This window comes from Elaeis guineensis, chromosome 2 (genome assembly GCF_000442705.2).
Source record: "Elaeis guineensis isolate ETL-2024a chromosome 2, EG11, whole genome shotgun sequence".
Classification (NCBI taxonomy): Eukaryota; Viridiplantae; Streptophyta; class Magnoliopsida; order Arecales; family Arecaceae; genus Elaeis; species Elaeis guineensis.
In genome coordinates, this window is record NC_025994.2 from 53,606,895 (window position 1) to 53,629,460 (window position 22,566).

The following is a 22,566-nucleotide window of genomic DNA, read 5'->3' on the forward strand; positions in this document are numbered from 1 at the left end:
CAGAAGGATTCCTTATGACCCCTCTCGACTTCCACACCCTTCCAAAAATATTTCATGGTAAAAATACAACAATATTCATGCCAAAAGAAAGACGCTTCAATAAATGGCATCCCAAGGGTGGTTTGGATGGAAACAACCTCTTCTTGATGAGGATAGTTTTAAACCAAATTTAAAACTTCCTTATCCTACCATGAGGGGCGTTAAGAAGAGGGCATTGGCATGGATAAGGGGGCACACATGAAGGGGTGAAGGCATGAAATATTTCATGCAAAAGTGAGGTGCACTAGGTTTTTATATGGGGTGGCCTTCTTAGGCATGCGCACAAGGGAGAGACTCCCAATTAGTTGGGACTCTTGATGGTGCTTCAATTAAACTCAACCAAATCTAATTTGGTTGCACCCAAAACAAAAAGAAAATCTAATCTAATTAGGAACCTATTCATCTCAATAAAATTTTAATCCAATTAGAAATTAATTGAACTCAAATTCTAATCAAATCAAAAATTGGTCTTCCTTGCAATTGGATTATCTCATAACTTAGTTGGACTTGATTTAATCAAACCTAAATCAAGTCAAATTGAATCTAATTCAATTAGACTTGATCTGAACCCACTAAATTGAGCTAATTAGCAATCTAATTACTAATGAATCCTCTAAAATTCACTAATACTTAGTGAATTACCTAAATGCAACTTTTGCATAAGGTTAATAATCAATTACATTAACGATTATACCCTTCAATGAATTATAATCATTAATCAATCATCTGATAGATAAGAATCTTTTTTTTGTGTGACCCCACAGGTTTCACTCTATCTGGTAGTAAGATATATTATGATCTCCATAATAATATCATCAAAACTCCTTTCAATGGATTGAAATAATTCTAACTCTGTCCTTTGACGGTCATCGATCATCAAGATGATGCTCGATGAGTTTCATAATCCATTAATGACACCTAGTAGTATGTAGTGGCAACCCAATAGAATGAAAGTATTGAACCTTTAGGTGTAGTTACCTTATGATTCAGTCCTTCTATCATGAGTTCCGACTTGATGGAGGTCATGAAAAACTCATCCAACTCCAACATTAGTTATATATTAGATTCATTCGACTCAAGTTCATTTGTGAATCCTTTGAAAACTTTTTTTCAATATTCATACTTACTCTGGTCAGAGATTTTTTAAACTCAGTCTTGCAAATCACATAAGACTGCTCTTTTTCTATCAAAATTGATAGATTTCATCTCAGTGCATCCTACTCCAAACAGCAAACTTGAACCCACTGTAACCAACATACACAGCAAGGACCCAAATGCTAGGGACCAAGTGGATGTACAGTTAAACTATAGTAGTCTTGCTGTGAATAGCTGAGGTACCACAGGTCAAAGATCCACTCACACCACTACAGCATTGAAAAAATTACTGATAAGTGAGTAGACATCCAAGTGGTTTCTCATGTTGGTCACGCTCAGTGCAAGTTGTTCTCTAACAACTGCCTGCACTCTCATCTCAATATCTCCACACTACAGATTCAAGAATCATCTATCTAGAAGGGAGGTAATTCATGTGACGATCTTAATGAGATCGATCACTATCCTTCATAATGATCCTACATTCGGGAGCATTTAAAAATTAATAATTAATAATGTATATCTCAAATTTCTCAATAATTTGAGAATATACAAAATTTTTTTTGTTAATTTTTAGGATAATTCATGGATACATACAATATGAATGGTAATAAATACTGTCTGTCAAGTATAAAATATATCCTAAAATTATGGTATGCATCAGCCAAGATTGGCTTATAGGACATACATCTAACAATCTTTCACTTTCATTAAAGCCAATCTACCATATAACTAAACCCCATCAGCTCAAGATAGGCTTTGGTCATTGGCTTAGTGACTTGGGACTACCACATCCTATGTGGAGTCTACTTTCTGCACTTCTATGTATTTTTACTTAAGATAATTGCGTATACCGCTACTTTATGTGCTTAGATTTTTGATGAGACCTTGGCTCTTTAGCGAGGGTTATAGGCCATTATCTTTGCAGTATGGTATCATAGCATCTGATCGTATGACATCCAGTTTCACAACTAATATAAGAACCCGAATACATCCTTCACATCTATAGCGTACTCAGCCTCCATTGATGGGTTGCTTGGAATCCTTCCAACATACCGAACCAATATTGCTGAAGAACACATCCTGATGTAGAAACCATCAGCATTAGTGTATCCTTTCACTCTTAGCTCTAACCCTTCTCTAAAGATCAGAAATAAATCTTTAGTACTTTTTCAGTACTTAAGAATATTTTCACAGCAATCCAATACTTTCAGCCTAGATTCGACTGATATCTACTCATGACTCTCATAGTAAGATATTTATTAAATCGAGTACATAGCATGGCATATACCTATACCCTAGAGGATAGCAAACCCCTTTTGAAGGTTTCTATGATGAACCCTTTTAGCACCTCTTTTATATACTTTTTTATAAAAATATAAACATCTTTTTAGATCTATCTTTATAGACCTTTATTCTCAGAATATAGGATGCTTGTCCTAGATCTTTTATGAAAATTCTATATACAACTGCACTTTGATCGATGCCAGCATGGACACTTCCACTAACCTTCATGTAACCAAATAATTCCTCCTCATTTTTGATAAAAGCAAATAATTGATCACATCATTGAAACGACTATTTCAACTCTGAGATATTTGCTTAAATCTATATATGGACCTTTGCAGTGTGATCTCCATCACTGGAATTAAAATCCATAGGCCATTCTATATAAATATCTTTCCAAGATGTCTATTCAGGAGGGCTATCTACACATCTATTTCTTGGGATCGATGTCCAACATCGTCTCATTATAGATTTTGAGATCATCTCTATGTTTTCTATCTTTCATGAGAAACACTTTCTTTAAATTCTCTGTAAGAATATCAAGTATCTTTCAAAAAGTTGGGAGATCCTACTATATCTATGAGGTGGAGGAGGTACTACATGTGCAGGCTTATTAAAAATATTTTTTTTAGATTTTATGACTCGTTGCTCTTTAGAGACTCTCTTCAAGCTTATCCTCCTACTTTCTCTATCCTGGATAAATTATTTTCCAAAAAAATGATATGATAGCTCACAATCACATTGTAATCCATTGGGAAGAGAAAGTAACATCCTAAATTATTTAGGATCTCTATAGAATGAGTTCTTATAGACCTAACCTCTAACTTATCTGCCATATCATATCTCATATAGTTTGGTAGAAATAGATTTAGAGAGAATCTTATTCAAATTTTAGAAAGTAAAGTATGCCTCTAAAGAAATAAAGGTTAAATCACTGATATTCATGATAGATCAGACCATATCTTATACAGTGCCATTCCTCCTCTCAAATATCCCATTAAGTTAAGGTGTATAAGGAGGGATACATCATGAAACTATATCATTTTTCTTGAGATAACCAAGAAATTTTTTACTTTGGTATTGTATCCTCGATCTAATCGAAGTACCTTTAGAATTTTTTTGGTTTACTTCTCTACTTCATATCTGAATTCTTTAAACCTTTGAAAGGCTTCAAATTTGTATCTCATACACATATCCATACCATAACTAATAATCGATAAAAGTAATGAAGTAGAGATAATCTTTCTTGTCTGGCTCATCAAATGGGCCACACACATCAAATATGTAGCAGGATAAGTATCTCAGCAGTCCTATCCCCTTATCTCACAAAGGGTAGCTTGGTCATTTATCTTCAAAGAGATGATTCATAGACTAGATATGACTCAAAAGTCAATAAGTCAAAAGGCTCATATTTCTTCAGTCGATAATGTTAGAAATTATGTCCCAAAGCCAATCATCAGTCTATTGATGGTTGAGCTTATTATGTAAATATATATGAATTGATAAATTAATAAAGTTGTTATTTGACTTTTTTATCATAAAGTAGTGTACATCTTCTTAATAAACTCCAATTATTGTGATGAAGTCTTTAGGACTATCTTAATCGATATAGAAGGATATATCGTTCAGTCTTTAAAAATAAGTTCACGATCAAATGATACGCTATTACTAGGATGATAGCATTTATCGAGTGTAGGTCATTGTATGTCATATACTTTAGTTGTTCTCATAATCAAGTAGTGTGGAGACACTGATATGGCATACAAGTGAGATATAAGAGTACATCTCATTGAACGTGACCAACTACTGGACACTCTACTATCAAGAATAGCTCACGAATGATATGGGTATAAGTGTTCCTCTGACCTAAGATCACCACGATGACTTACAAGCAACTCGCTGTGCTTTGGTACCGAACCATCTGAATTTTTAATTCAATGCTGAAAGATTTTTGGATACAGTCAAGCACTTACGAAGTCAGTATGTGAGTCAAGATAGAATTGATCCCTTCGAATAAGTAGGAGTTAATGTATCAGTGTGCTTCAATTTTATAAAATCTTGGTCAGGATAATCTATGTGATGGATTTGAAAGGTTGAGATACAATGTGGTTGATTAATCTGGGGTTGATAGTTAAACTTCAGATCACCTTGAGCATTAAGATCAAAAGGATGAATTATACAGTAACCATATGTCAATAGGTTTATGAATGATGCTTTACGATCTTTCGATCTATCCGGACATCGAGTACCATTGCTAGATGGTCACTTTGATTGGTATAGAAAGTTTATTTCTATACTATCAGCTTAGGTTCAAACCTATAGGGTCATACTCAAAAAAAAATTTCAACTAATCATGTGGTTGATCAACAATTGAAAATCGTTCTAGGATTTAATCGTCAATTTGATTCATGATTAACCTTATATAAAAGTTATAATAAATTAATTTGCTAATTATTGATGAATTAAAATAAGATTGATTAGTGATTAGATTATTAATTAATTTAATTTGATTGAGCATTGAAGTTTGGATTAAATCTAATTGAATTGGATTCAATTTGGTTTGACCCGATTAGGTTGTGAGATGACCTAATCACTAAGGGTATTCAATTCCTGATTAGAGTTCAATTAATTTTTAATTTGATTAGAATTAAATTGATATTATTTATTATCTAATTAGATTAGATAATCTAATTGGATCTAATCTAGTTTGGTTGGGTCAAGAATCTAATTAGATAAGAACACAAATTCGAATTCAAATGAAATGAGAACACTCCTTGTACCACCCTACCTACGCCCATCTTTTCTTCACGCATGAAAAAAGTTTTGCATGGAATTTTTTGCACTCAGAAGGTGTGTGATGCCTTCTTCTGATTCTTTTTAGATTAGAATATGGTTAGTTCAAGTTTGAGTTCAAATTGGATTGAAATCAAACTTAAAACAAGAGTCTAAGTTTTGTCAAACTCTTCCTTGCTGCTGACCAACCTTCTTTCTCATATGCAAATAATTTTTGCATAGGTTTTTTGCATCAATCTAAGATTTGTCACCCCCCTTTCTGAATCTCTTAGATGTGGATTGAGTTTGATTCAAAATGGAGTTCAAATCTGATTTGAATTCTTGATAAGATCAAACCCTGTTTGGACCTGAACCAAACCACCCAAACTCTATCATTATCTCTATGGGATGCCACTTTAAGAAAGGGTGATTTTTTGTGCACCTTATCAAATGGTTTTTGGTGTGAGAGAATGTCAGAGAGGGGGCATGAAAAATTAGAGGGAGGGGTGGGCATCCATGTGTGAGAAAAAGAGGAAGAAGGTTCCTTTTAGGGCGTGAGATCTAGGGTGGGTTTCTAGGGTTTCCTAATTCCAAATTTATGAGAGAAAAATAAAAAGTAATTTTGTTCTTCTTCTTCCACACCATCTCCTCCTTGAAAAGCTTCATCTTTTGATCTAGAGGTATCCATTTAATTTAAAGAAAAGAGTCTCCATTAGCCATCCAGAGTCTTCATCGTGAGCTAGCACTCTCGAGAAGGACGATCTGTTCAGGGCTTCGAGTGGACTACCTGTAGAGGCCGAACGTACTGTGTGGTTATTCGATATTAGAAAATATCTCTCGCTACATCTATCAGTAGTGATGATCATCAACCCATGATCAAATAATAGGTTCTAAACTCATCGGATCAGATCTAACTGTTAGATGTGATTCAGGGCATCAATATGATCAATGCTATCCTTTATGATAAATCAATTTTTTTATGCAATATTTTTATGTCATAAATTCTTAGAAATATAGTTTAAATATGATCTAAAGTATGTATAGAAGATTAAATAGTTTAATCTATTGCTTTCGCTATAAAAATTTTAAAAAATATATGCTTTAAACTGCCTGTTTCCCAATAATAGTATCAGAGCTTTGGTTTCTTATGACATAAATTTTCTACATAAATCTGATATTAATTTGATATTAATTATTTAGATTAAATCTAAATAATTAAATTAATATCCAAGTAGTGTAGTAATTGGATTAGGTAGATCACCATTGTCGTCGATCATAGGAGAAATCAGGATTTTACGACCTTTTTTATCCATTCGATGGGGATCTCCTATGGTGTGTAGGGGTGCTATATGATTATTTTTCATTAAGATGAATAATAAAAGAATTTTAAAACTTTATTTTAGATCTAAAATAATGTATCTTAGATCTGAAATTAAGGTTTTGATCATTAGATGATTGTTTGTAAAAATATTTTACAAAACTGAAAATTATTTTCAAACATCAAACCCTAACCTATGTCAGTCCAAAACTTAATTAAAAATTAAATGATCTAGATTTGAGAATCAAAGATCAAATGTATCAATTTCATAATTCATGGATTAATGGGTTAGCTCGAGTCAAGTCTATTTAACTGGATTCGTCTTAGGGTTAGAAATCATTGATAATAGACCATGTTAGTAATTAATCAAATCTAATTAAAAGTAAATTTTAATTAGGTCAATTTGTTCTCTTGATCAATTTTTAATAGTTGTAGTTGGTCAAGTCCATGTCTTTGATTAGACCAAGATGGATCTTGATCATAGCTCCGTGGTCGAACCCAAGTCTATAAGTCGATCAAATTGAAACTATTTAATCAGTTGGTGTCTAAGGTAAGAGGTGACAATCTTGATCGATGGTCACTAATTGAGAGCTACTCGCATAGATTGAGTCTATGCCGAGTTAATGGCATATCCCTCCCATCGATCTCACTTATCTGGCCAATATTGTCAATCATATTTTGATTAGATCACTTAATGATTGGGCTTGACCCACGCTAACTAGAAAATCAGTATGACTAATTTAAGTACCCCTAATTCAATTTGTCTTAAGTCCTCATCGTGACTTGGTGAAGTTAGTGAGAGAATTTATGACTAGTTAGATGGACCAGATTGAACCTAATCTTCTTTAATCTGACTTGGTAAAGTCAGTGAAAGGATTAAGAATAACTAATCAAGTCTTTTCTCATCTATCAATTCAATTAATTAAATTCTTTAAAATTATTTGATCTCTAAAAATGAAATAGTTATATGATAACTAGATCATAGCCTCCCATTAAGTTGAATGATAATGGGTCTAATAGTTGGATGATCATTGGACGGCCCAAAGGTCTGATGCTCATTTGCTATTGAAATTATCATTCATAATATGATGACTCAATCGAGTCTCTCTTATAGGTGATTAGGATGATCGATCAAAATCGGATCTGATCATTTGTGGTTAGATTCCTAAGTATGATCATGTTAATGGTTGGACCTGACCTGACCTTTCAGTGGAGGCCAAAATCTACTGTTAGGATTCTAGGATAAAATTAATTACTAAAAATTATTTGGTGAAATAATTGGTTAAGAACCTACCCACAGGATACACATGGGTGAGCCGGCTAAAGTCGGGCTCATGTGCAATTGTGTAGATTCTAGTACTCATTAAGGAATTAGTATAATTTTTCAAATTGAAGGTAGAGACTACCAATTCATTTAAAATAATGGAAAAATTTTTAGATTAAAGTCCATATCTTTAGGCTTAATCGATTCATATACTAATTAGATTTTGATTTTTTTTTGCAGTTATAGCCACCAACTTATCGCTACGATCACTGTTAGACAGTGATAAATTGAGAGGAGCCAATTTCGATAGCTAGTATCAAAAATTGAAGATAGTCCTGGAGCATGAGAGAATCTTATACATGCTAACAGATCCGACATCTGAGAAGCCTGCTCCTAATGCTCGCAGTGTGCTTCGAGATACTTACTTGAAGTGGCTCAATGATCGCACCATAATATATTGTATTATGCGAGCGGCTATGAATGATGAGTTCCATTGTAAATTCGAGGAAGCTCAGTCAAAAAAATACTCAAAAAGTATTGAACGATTCTTTTGGCACTCCTGATGATGTTGAGTGGCACAAGACCAGTTGTACCTTTTTCAATGTCAGGATGAGAGAGTAGGCATCGGTAACTGATCATATATTGTACGTGATCGAACAGATCGAGTGCCTCAGCAAGCTCAACTTTTTTTTTGCACGAGCAGTTTGAGAAAGATGCGATTCTGAATTCTCTGTTGAAGTCCTACTTACCGTTTCTCAGTCATTATCGAATAACGAAGCCTGTAGTAAACTACCATGGTCTGTTAGGGTTGTTGCAGACCTTTGACAAAGATCACCAGCTCCATAAGAAGATGGTGAATGTATTGGGAGCATCTTCTTTAGGTAGACGTCATCTCTTTAAGAAAGAAAAAAAGAAGAAGAAAAATAAGGTGCCAAGTGCTAGGAGTCGAACCGTGAAGTCCAAGTCCAAATCCGATCAGAATCAGGTAGAGTGCTTCTACTGTAGGAAGTAGGATCATTGAAAAAGGAACTGTCCTCAATATATTACTTTTCTTGATCCGAACAGGTCAACGAAGAAGAAGCAACCGGTTGCTAAGCAAGAAAATTATATGATAACTCCTTGTAACTTCTCAATTTGTGATACAATAACCTGGATATTAGATACTAGTAGTTCTATTAATATTTGCAATTCATTGCAAAAACTTCAGGTAGTAGAAGATTTGAAGATGGTGAGAGATTCTTGAACATTGTAGATGAAAGATCAGTTTTAGTTCTAGCTTTAGGAATCATCAAACTTATATTTAATTCTCATATCATTGTTCTTAGTAATTATTATTATTATCTTAGTTTTTTATTGAATGTAATTTCTGTAGGCCTTCTGGCGAAAGAAAATTATAAAATTTCAATAAAATTTTTTTTTGTGATATTATTTTGAATGGTATTACTGTAATCATGGATAATTGAATAACAAAATTTATATTGTATCGCGGCCTAGTGTAATGTACATGTCGAGAAAATATCCTAGGATAGATGATATCTCAAATGGCTATCTTTGGCACTGTAGACTAGGTCATTTAAACAAGAACAGGAAGAACAGGTTAATCCAAGAGAAAATCTTTAAGGATAATAATTGTGAATTATTGTCAACCTGTGAATCTTGTCTACTTAGAAAGATAACCAAATCATCTTTTACTGAAAAAGGTGAACGAGCCAGTGATGTTTTAGGTCTTGTACATACTAATGTATGTTGACCGATGAGTACAAGTGCTAGAGGAGGGCATCAATACTTCATTACATTCATAGATAACCTATCTAGGTATGGATATATCTACTTAATGAAAAACTAGTCTGAATCTTTTGAAATATTCAAATAATTCCATAATGAGGTAGAGAAATAAACTGAAAAGAGTATTAAAACTCTTTGATCTATCGAGGAGGTGAATATCTTTTTGGTGAATTTCTGACACATCTAAAAGAGAATAGGATTCTCTCACAATGGACTCTTCCTGGTACGCCACAACATAATGATGTCTCAGAAAAGAGGAATCGAACCTTGTTGGATATGGTTCGATTCATGATTGAATTTTTGAATCTATCAATCTTATTTTGAGGATATGCACTCAAGTTAGCTTGCTATGTACTTAATAGGATTTCGAGTAAGTCTGCGAATAAAATACCATATGAGATATGAACTGAGCATAAACTAGTACTCTCACATCTTAAAGTTTTGGGGTATCTGGCTTATGTCAGACGTTTAAAAATAGACAAACTAGGATCTAGGTCTGACAAGTATATCTTCATAAGGTATCTTAAAGAAATCAAGGGGTATTATTTTTACCTTACTGATGAACAGAAAGTATTCATGAGCAATAAAGCATACTTTTTGAAAAAAAAAAATTAGTGAAGAAATTAGTGCTTCTAAAATCGAGATTGATGAAGTTCGATGGGTAGAAGAACTGACACAATCTAGTGAACCCACAATACTTGATTTGATTGAATCAAATTCAGAACCCATTATTGATGCACCATTGAGGAGATCCAATAAAATATCATGCCCATTGGATAGATACTATGGTTTCTTGATCCGAGATGGAGATCTTGTTGAACTCAATGAAAATAATGATGATCCAATCTCCTAAATGGATGTAATATAGAGATCTGACTTCGATAAGTGGCTAGAAGCCATGAAATTTGAAATGGAGTCCATGAAGGTCAATGATGTATGGATATTAGTTGACCCACCTAAAGAGATAAAATCCATAAAGTGTAAATAGATCTTCAAGAGAAAGAGAGGCACAGACGGCAAGGTGGTGATCCATAAAGCCTATCTGATTGCTAAAGAATATCGTCAACATTATAGTATTGACTATGACGAGACATTCTTCCCTGTGGTAATGCTGAATCCATTCGGATCATGCTTATGATAGCTGCATATCGAGACTATGAAATCTGGCAAATAGATGTGAAAATAGCTTTCCACAATGGTAGCTGAAAGAAGAGGTGTATATGATATAACCTAAAGATTTCACATCTACAAACGAGTCTAAGGTATGCAAGCTTTAGAGATCCATTTATGATTGAAGCTAATAGGAGTTGGAACATGTATTTTGATAAAGTGATCAGAATGTATAGATTCATTAAGAACAAAAAAAAACTCTGCATATATAAATGGGTTAATAATTTTGTAGTAGTATTTTTTATTCTGTATGTAGATGATATTCTCTTAATCGAGAATGACATTCCTGCATTACAAGAAACAAAGGTCTGGCTATCATCTCACTTCTCCATGAAAGACTTGGGAGAAGCATCCTACATCCTTGGGATGAAGATCTATAGAGAAAGATCAAAGAGGATGCTTGGATTATCCCAGTCCATGTATATTGACACCGTGCTAAAATGATTCAGCATAAAAAATTTCAAGAAGGGCTACCTTCTGATAGGCCATAGAATTACTCTCTCAAAGAGAGATTGTCAGACAACTTCTCAAGAGAGAGAGCATATGAGCAAGATTCTATATGCTTCGATAGTGGATTTCATAATGTACACTATGACATATACAAGATCAGACATGGCATACTCACTAGGAGTAGTGAGCAGATACCAATCTGATCTAGGAAAGACCACTGGAAGGTTGTAAAAACCATCCTTAAGTATTTGAGAAATACTAAGAATCAGTGGCTTGTTTATGATGAAATCGACTTAAAACTTGTGGGGTTTACTAACTTTAATTTTTAGTCAGACCATGATGACAGCAAGAGCGTGTCGGGATATATCTATACCCTGAATAGTGGAGCAATCTGCTGAAAAAGTTTCAAGCAGCACATTGTGACCGACTCTACTTGAGAGGTAGAATACATTGCCGCATCAGATACTGTGAAAGAAGCTATGTGGTTATGAAAGTTTATCAACGAGCTCAGAGTGGCACAGTGCTTCGATAGTTCTGTTTTATTATACTATGACAGTACTGGCACCATTGCTCAAGCGAAAGAATCGAAGTCATATTAGTGCACCAAATACATTCTGCGCCACTACCACTTGATCCGAAAGATCATAGATCGAGATGACATCGAGCTTCAGAAGATTGATGAAAAAAAAAATTTGACTGACCCATTTACTAAAGCCCTCAGTATCAAGAAGTTCAAAGACCATAAATTGAAGATAGATATACAATACTGTATTAATTGGCTTTAGATCAAGTAGGAGTTATTGAAAATTATATCCTAAAGTCAATCATCAGTCTGTTGATAGTTGAGCTTATTATATAAATGTATATGAATTGATAAATTAATAAACTTGTTATTTGGCTTTTCATCACAAAGTAGTGTACATCTTCTTAATAAACTCTAATTATTGTGATAAAGTTCTTAAGACTATTTTAATCAACATAGGAGGATATATCATTTAGTCCTTAAAAATAAGTTCACGATCAAATGATACGCTATTATTAGGATGATAGTATTTTGTTAAAAATTATGTCCCAAAGTCAATCGTCAGTTTGTTGATGATTGTGCTAAATTATATAAATATATATGAATTGATAAATTAATAAAATTATTATTTGGCTTTTTCATCATAAAGTAGTGTACATCTTCTTAATGAACTCCAATTATTATGATGAAGTCCTTAGGACTATCTTAATCAATATAAGAGGATATATCATTTAATCCTTAAATTAAGTTCATGATCAAATGATACACTATTACTAGGACGACAGCGTTTATCTAGTATAGGTTGTTGTACGTCATATGCATTGGTTGTCTTCGTAATCAAGTAGTGCGAGATACTGGTATGGCATACAAGTGAGATATAGGAGTACATCTCATTGAACGTGATCAACTGCTAGGCACTCTATTGTCAAGAGTAGCTTGTAAAGTATATGGGTATAAGTGTCCCTCTGATCTGAGATCACCATGGTGACTTACAAGCAACTCACTGTGCTTTGGTGTCGGACTACTTGAATTTTTAATTCAGTGATGGAAGATTTTTGGGTATAGTCAAGTACTTGCGAAGTCGGTGTATGAGTCAAGATGAAATTGATCCCTTCAAATAAGTAGGAGTTAATGCATCAGTGTATTTCAATTTAATAAAATTTTGATCAAGATAATCTATGTGATAGATTTGAAAGGTTAAGACATAATGCTGTTGACAAATCAGGGTTGACAATTAAACTCCATGTCACCTTGAGCATTAGGGTCAAAGAAATAAATTATAAGGTAACCATATACCAATAGGTTCATGAATGATGCTTTACAATCTTTCGCCCTATCCGAATGTCGAGTCCCATTGCTAGATGGTTACATCGATTAATTTAAGAAGTTATTCCTGTGCTATCGATTTAGGTTCAAACCTATGGGGTCACACCCAAAAAAAATTTCTGACTAATCATATGGCTGATCAACGATTAAGAATCGTTCTAGAGTTTAATCGTCAATTCGATTGATGGTTAGCATTGTGCAAAAATTATAATAAATTAATTTATTAATTATTGGTAAATTAAAAAAAGATTGATTAGTAATTAAATTATTAATTAACTCAATTTGATTGAGCATTGAAGTTTGAATTAAATCTAATTGAATAGGATTCAATTTGATTTGACCTGATTAGGTTATGAGATGACCTAATCACTAAGGATATTCGATTCCTGATTCGAGCTCGATTAATTTCTAATCTAATTAGGATTTAATTGAGATCATTTATTATCTAATTAGATTAGGTAATTTAATTAGGTCTAACCAAATTTAGTTGGATTAAGAATCTAATTAGAAATGAATACAAACTCGAATTTGAATAGAACAAGAACACCCCATGCGCCACCTTTCACCATGCCCTGCTTTTCTTCACATGTGAGAATAGTTTTCATATGGAATTTTTTGTGCCCAAAAGATGTGTGATGCTTCTTCTGATCTTCTTTAGATTAGGATTTGGTTGGTTTAAGTTTGACTCCAAATTTAATTGAAATCAAGCTTAAATCAAGAGTCCAAGTTTTATGGGACTCTACCTTACCACCGACTAGCCTTCTTTCTCATGCACAAACAAATTTTTGCATGATATTTTTTACACCAATCTAAGTTGTGTCACCCTCTTTTTTGAGTGTATTATGTTTGAATTAAATTTGATTTAAAATAAAATTCAAATTTGATTTGAATTCATGATAAGATCAAAGGCTATTTGAAGCTGAACCAGATTATCCAAACTCTACATGGGATGCCATTTTTAAGAAGGGCTAGCTTTTGTGCACCAAACCACTTTAAATTTGGCATGAGAGAACCTCAAAGAGGGCATGAGAGATCTAAGAAAGAGGGGTGGGTGTCTGTGTGTGAGAAAAAGAGGAAGAAGATCCTCTTTGGGGCGTGAGATCTAGGGTGGGGGTTCTAGGATTTCCTTGTTTCAATTTTGTGAGAAAAAAAAATAAAAAGAGTTTTATTTTTCTTCTTCCACACCATACCCTTCTTGAAAAGCTCTTTTTTTTTTTATCTGGAGGTATCTATTTGATTTAAAGAAAGGGGTCTCTATCAGGCATCTAAACCTTTCGTCATGAGCTAACACTCCCGAAAAGGATGATTTGTTTGGGGCTTCGAGTAGATCACCTGTAGAGGCCGGACATGCTGTGTGACTGCTTGACATTAGAAAGAACCTCCTACCATATGCATCAGTAGTAGTAATCATCGACCCATGATCAGGTAATGAGTTCTAAACTCATCGGATCAGATCTAAGCATTAGATTTGATTCAGGACTTTGATACGATTGATGCAGTGTTTTCTTTTAGATCAATTTTTTTTATAATATTTTCATGTCATAGATCCTTAGAAAGGTAGTTTAGATCTAATCTAAAGTATGTATAGAAGATTAAATAGTTTAATCTATTACTTTCACTATAAAAAATTTAAAACAATATATACTTTGAACTGCCTGTTTCCCAACAAGGATATCAGAGCTTTGATTTCTTATGACATAAATTTTCTGTATAAATCTAATATTAATCTAATTTTAATTATTTAAATTAGATCTAAATAATTAAGTTAGAATCTAAGTAGTATAGTAATATGATTGGATAAATTCTCATAGCCATCAGGTCATAGAAGAAATTAGAGTTTTACAGCCCTATTTATCAATTCGATAGGATCTCCTCTGGCGTGTATGGGGCTGTACGGTCTTTTTCATGATAATGAATAGTAAAAAATTTTTTAAAATTTTATTTTAGATCTGAAATAATGTATCTTAGATCTAAAATTAGGATTTTATTCATTGGATGATTGTTTGTAAAAATATTTTATAAAATTAAAAATTATTTTCAAACATCGAATCTGAACCCATGTCAGTCTAAAACTTAATTGAGAATTAAGCGATCTAGATTTGAGAATCAAAGATCTAAGGCATCAATTTCATAATTCATGGGTTAATAGGTTATCTCGAGTTAAGTTCATTTAACTGGATTAGATCTAGGATTAGAAATCATTGATAATGGACCATATTAGTAATTGATCAAATCTAATTAAAAGTTAATTTTGATTGGATCAATTTTTTCTCTTGATCAATTCTCAATAGTTGTAGTTGGCCAAGTCCATGTCTTTGATTAGACCAAGATGGACCTTGATCGTAGCTCTATGGTCGAATCCAAGTCTATAAGTCGATCAAATTGAAACTGGTTAACCAGTTGGTATCTAAAATAAATTTGGCAGTCTTGATCGGTGGTCACTAATTGGGTGCTACTCGCATAGATTAAGTCTATGATAAGTTAATGGCATATCCCTCCCATCGATCTCACTTATCTGGTCAATATGGTCAATCATATTATAATTAGATCACTTAATGATTGGACTTGACTCATGCTAACTGAGAAATCAGTATGATTGATTTAGGTATCCTCATGATGACTTGATGAAGTCAGTAGGAGGATTTATGACTGATTGGATGGACCAGATTAAATCTAATCTTCTTTGATCTAACTTGGTGAAGTTAGTGGAAGGATTAAGAATAATTGATCGAGTCTATTCTCATCTATCAATTCAATTAATTAAATCTTCTACAATTATTAGACCCTTAAAATAAAAATAGTTATGATGATAACTAGATCATAGCCTCCCTTTAAGTTGGATGATAATGGGTCCAATAGTTGGATGATCATTGGACGATCCAAGGTCTGGTGCTCATCTGCTATTAAAATTATCATTCATAATATGATGACTCAATCGAGTCTCTCTTATGAGTAATCAGGATGATCGATCAAAGTCGGGCTTGACCATTTGTGGTTTGATTTCTGAGTATGATCATGTTGATAGTTGGAGCTAACCAGACCTCTTAGTGGAGGTCAAAGCCTACCGTTAGGACCCTGGGGCAAAATCAATTACTAAAAATTATTTATGAAAATAATTGGTTAAGAACCTACCTATAGATATACATGGGTGGCCGGCCAAAGTCGGCCTTATGTGCAACTGTGTGGATTCTAGTACCTGCTAAAAAATTAGGATAATTTTTTGAATTGCAGGTAGAGGCTATCAATTCATTTAAAATAGTAAGAGAATCTTTAGACTAAAGTCCATATCTTTAAGCTTAATCAATTCATATACTAATTAAGTTTCAATTTTCTTTTGTAGTTATGGCCACCAACTTATCGCTCCGATCACTATTGGACAGTGATAAATTGAGAGGATCCAATTTTGATAGCTGGTATCGAAAATTGAAGATAGTCCTAGAGTACGAGTGGATCTTGTACGTACTAACAAATTCGGCACCTAAGGAGTCCACTCCTAACACTCGCGGTGTGGTTCGAGATACTTACTTGAAGTGGCTCAAGGACTGCACCATTGTGCATTATACTATGTGAGTGGCTATGAGCAATGAGTTCAATCGTAAGTTCGAGGAAGCTCAGTCAAAAGAAATATTCAAAGTATTGAATGATTCTTTTGGCACTCCCGATGATGTTGAGCGGCACAATATCAAATGTGCCATTTTCAACATCAGGATGAAGGAGGGGGCATCGGTAACCGATCATACATTGTATATGATCGAACAGATCGAGCACCTCAGCAATCTCTACTTTTTCTTGTACAAGTAGCTTGGGAAAGATGTGATTTTGATTTTCCTACCGAAGTCCTACTTATTGTTTCTCAGTCATTTCCTTGCACGGGTATCATCCCTTTAAGAAAGGGAAGAAGAAGAAGAAGAAAATTAAGGTACCAAGTGCTGGGGGTCAGATCGTGAAGTCTAAATTCAAGTCTAATCAGAGTCAGATAGAGTGCTTCTACTGTAGAAAGCATGGTTATTGAAACAGAAACTATCCTCAATACATTACTTTCCTTGATCCGAACAGGCCAAAGAAGAAAAAGTAATTGGTTGCTAAGCAAGGTAATTATATGATAACTCCTTGCAACTTTTCAATTTGTAATACAATGATATGGATATTAGATACTGGTAGTCCTATTAACATTTACAATTCATTGTAGGGACTTCAAGTCAGTAGGAGATTTGAAGACGGTGAGAGATTCTTGAATGTTGGAGATGGAATATCAGTTCCAGTTCTAGCTTTAAAAATCATCAAACTTGTATTCAATTCTTATATCATTATTCTTAGTGATCATCATTATTGTTCTAATTCTTTATTGAATGTAATTTTTGTAGACCTTCTGACCAAAGAAAATTATAAAATTTTAATAAAAAAAATTTATGATATCATTTTGAATGGTGTTACTGTAATGCATGAATAATTAAACAATAAAATTTATGTTGTATCGTGGCCTAGTATAATGTACACATCAAGAAAATGCCCTAGGATAGATGATGTCTCAGATGGCTACTTTTGGCATTGTAGGCTAGGTCATATTAACAAGAACATGATGAACAGGTTAATTCGAAAGAAAATCTTTAAGGACAATGATTGTGAATCATTATCAACCTGTGAATCTTGTCTACTTGAAAAAATGATCAAACCATCTTTTACTGAAAAAGATGAACAAGCCAGTGATGTTCTAGGTCTCATACATACTGATGTATGTGGATTGATGAGCATAAGTACGAAAGGAGGATATTAATTCTTCATTACGTTCACAGATGATCTATCTGGATATGGGTATGTCTACTTGATGAAGATCAAGTTAGAATCATTTGAAATATTCAAATGATTCTATAGTAAGATAGAGAAATAAACTAAAAAGAGCATTAAATCTCTTCGATCTGATTGAGGAGATGAATACCTTTCCAGTAAATTTTTGACACATCTAGAAGAGAATGGGATTCTCTCACAATGGACTCTTTCTGGAATACCACAGTATAATGACATCTTAGAAAGGAGGAATCGAACCTTGTTGGACATGCTTTGATCCTGATGGAGTTTTCTGTAAATCTCATTTTGGAGATATGCACTCGAGTCGGCTTGCTATGTATTTAATAGGATTTCAAGTAAGTCTGCGAATAAAACACCATATGAGATATGGATTAGGCATAAACCAGTACTCTTACATCTTAAGATTTGGAGGTATATCCTCGTAGGGTATCCTAAAAAAATAAAAGAATATTACTTCTACCTTGCTGATGAACAAAAAGTGTTTATGAGCAATAAAGCACACCTTTTAGAAAAAAATTTTTAGTGAAGGAATTGATGCTTCTAAAATCGAGCTTGATAAAGTTCGATAGGTAGAAGAACTGACATAATCTAGTAAACCCATAGAACCCAATTTGGTTGAGTCAAATCTAAAACCTGTTAATGATGCACCATTAAGAAGATTCGATAGTATAATGTGAAAAAATAGTGCCCTACAAGATCAATTGCATAGGGATGCGAAAGGATTTTTCTTTATTTTTTTTTTACTCATTTGCATGATATTAGTTATTTTTATTTATAAGGTATTATATTTTAGCATTTGCTGCATCATTTTTTTATGATTATGATAAACCCTATAGATTAGGATAATAATTTTAGGGCCATGATGAAATCATATCAGTAAGATCTAAAATCTTGATAGCCCCAATCTATAATATTTTTAGTCATTGGATCATCGAGTCGGAGATCGATGATACCGATAAGATTAGTACATCCTATGTATGCTCGATGGAGAGGATGGTTGATCTCACAATCACTTATGTGGTGACACTAATACAAGGATGTAGGTGCTCATTAGAGAATGAGTTTACTGAACTGACTCATCAAAAGAATATCTGATGGAGCCTTACAGCATATCAACAGATGGTTCTTCAGTGGGAGTAGTGCATGTGATCTTTTGATCTGAGATCACCATAGTATCTTATGTATATAGATCCTTACTTTGATTTATTCTCTATCACACCACTTTGAATTGTGTGTAAAATATTTTAGGTATGGTAAAGTGAGCATAAAGATTGTGAATGATCAATAAAGAATCGATCACTCCTTGTAGGAGGAGAGAACATCTTATGTGATCTCATAGGATGATGACTCTGAGAGTCTCTGATCAGAGCAAGGATGAATAGTAGAAATGATTTCTATAGGTTCATCAATCGAGTCATCATTATCAGATTGAGATACATATTGATAGATATTTGGGTTTGACATATTTTCATACCCATGGCCTTTTCGGGATGTTGTATAATTGAAGAATTGAATTGCACGGTAACTCATCATGAAAGGATAATTTTGATATTTTTATCAAATTTTAAATCTACTGGATAGTCATGACATGTTGCTAGACGTCAATCTTGACCTGTGGACTTATCAGAATTAAAAGAGTTTAATTCGAGAATCAATTAAAAAGAATCCTAGTTGATTGAGACTCTTGAGCTGACCTAATCCAATCGGATTAGGGTTACATCGAGAGTCTTAATCTACTGCTGGCTAGATTTGAAATCCAATGGATCATACATAATAGAGATTTATCTTGGTCTAATCTATTTGGATTTATTATAAATCTAATGGGTTAATTAAATTGCTAGCACATGAATTAATCTAAGTTCCCAATTGGGTTCAGTGCAAATGTGTTTGTGCTAACCCTTTGCTTGTTGCCTTGACCTAATGTGATTGGATTTGAACCATCTAATTATTAGTTGGTTTATCTAGATTTTATGAAAAAGTTTCATGTGAATCCACTACCTCCATGCCAAAACCACACGCATATGGCATCATATTTATTTTGGAAGTTTAAGGAGAGGAGTCTTTCTCTTTTACTTATCTTAATTTTCTTACATGTTTCACACGTCTCTTAATTTTGTGCACCATCAGATGGTGCCTTGGGACATGTGGGCATGGAAGAGAAGGAGTCCTCTACGAAGGAACTCCACACCAAAATAAATTTGGGATGCCCACTTTTTGTGCGTTGAAATGGAAGAGTCCATTTCATACTGAGCTCTTGATTCCTTCCATTATTTCTATGCGTTTCTTAATTTCTCATGACATTAGATGTCTCTTGAGATAATAAATATAGAAGAGAAGGAAGAGTCATTCTCTGGAAAGGAGTTTGAACAAGGCCTTTCATATATGCGTTGAGTTTATGGAAGAGTCTTAATTGTTAAGGACTCTTGGTATCTCACGTTAATTCCTTTCCCACATGCCAAGAGTTGGCATTATAATTTTTTTAGATAGAGGAAGAATCCTTTTTCTGGTTAGTCTCTTCTGTTTTCATGCCATCCCTTTGAATTTCATGAAAAAAAATTAATGGATATCGTGTAAGGAAGATGGGATGCCAAGAGTTGGCGCCCCTTGGTGACTTATGAGGCACCCCTTCATTCTTTATATAAGGGGCATCCTATATGGCATAAAAATCATCCAAAAATGGTATTAGGTGTGGGATTAGATGAGGATAAGTTAGAAAAAATCTGAAGTAAAAAAGAAAAGGATAAGGGAAACAAAAATAAAAAGGAAGGGAAGACAGAAAATGGAAAGCATGAGATGCTTGTCCAAAAATTAAATTGTTCATATGTTGAACATAAAATCTAATTTGTATGTGATGAGATCTTTTAGAAAAGAATTTCTAAAGAGGTCCTAGTGGAGGTCATGAAGGTATACAAGTAATGGTGCAACCAGTTCTTGCGAAGGACGGTCGACAGCAAGCTTGTGAAGAAGGCTGCAGTGCCATGATGAATTGGGAAGGACCCTGATCAGTTCTGTGTGAATCACCATTGAAGGGCTTCTACTTTGGAGCCTCATGGAGGTCTCAAAATTATTAGATCATGGTCTTCTCATTGGTATATGACTTCTGATCTCTTCCTGATATATATATTTTTGATCGTTTGATTGTAATCATCAAGGAGTTCCTAGGGTTTTGTGTTTCGATGCTCTTATTTAATTGTTAAACCTTATTTTTAATTATTGAATACATGTTAAAAAATTTGAAATTTATATTTTGCTGCATCATCAAAATCTAACTGTGGTATCAGAGCCACCCTTGATTGATTCAATCAAATTTCATGTTATTTTTGTGATATGGATTAGTTTCAGTTCAAACTATGTCAAAATCAAATTTTTTGATTGATATTTTATTGATGTTCTTGATGTATTTTTATAAATGATAAATGTGATCAATCCATAATCGAACCTTGGATATGAAATTTCATGGTCTATAGAATTATGTGATAAGTTTAGATTAGATCCTATGTTCTAATTTTTGATGAAATTCAAATTCAGTGCATGTGATGCACAGAGTCTTGAATGCTACATATGGATGTACATTACCAAGACTTAGGGTTTTTGCATTTGATGTATTCACCTAAGATCCAAGTGCCGACCATCATGTTATCGGGTACTCATCATTATGGGTCGACCATTTTGGTTGTTATCCGAGAAATGTGTGGTGCCGAAAAAAATTTGATCATGAAAAAAAAGCATCAGACATAGATTAGGGTTTTTGCCGATGAATTGGTTTAACTATAATTTATTATTCTAATTTATTTAGAATTAATGATTATAGATTAAATCAAATTCATGGTTCTAATTTGATTAGAATTCATGTTTAAAATTAGGTTGATCAAATTATCATTTACGTAATTTGATTAGGATTTGAGTCATAGTTGACCGAATCTATGCTAACCTAATTGAATTAGGATTAATCTAAGAATTGATCAACCTAACTCAAATGGATGATAAATGATTAACTTAAAGTTAATATTTGGATCAAGAGTTGAACTCGAATCAAAAATCCTAAGATGGATCCTATGCCCATAAATTTGAACATCTTAATTGACATGTGTATGAATGATATCACAATGAAAATAACATGAGTAGTTTGTTATGATATTTTTTAATTATTATAAAATATATGTTGAGTGGTTATGGACTATGGTACATCCATGTGATGAATGTATACATGAATGCTTTTATGTTAATTGATTATATTAATGCATCTGTAAGAGTTACAATAGGGGCTGGGTGTCCTTGATGTATTGTATTATCAACTGAACCTTTCTTTTCTATATTCTCAACTGTTGATTGAGATTTTTACATATTGATGTAAAATTATAAAAAAATAATATTTGAGAATAGATAAAAATAATTTCTTTCTATTTTCAAATAAAGATCAAGCATTCATGGTAGACTTCATGGTGATGAAGACTAGACTACCAGACTTTTGGAGAGCAGAGGCACATTAAGATTGATCATGAAATAGTTCAATCTATGATGCACCTAGGTTAGACCCATAGATCATCCTGTGGCTCGAATGATTTTTTCAAAAATTCATAACTATTTGTCTTCTTCTATGTGCTCTTACTTGCTGGTAGTTAGAAATTAAAATTTACATAGCATATGATGTATTTATATATTTAGGATGTGCTTGAGACCTAAGTTCTTCATTCAAATTATATTAAGTCATAATGACAAAGTGTTGAGAATACT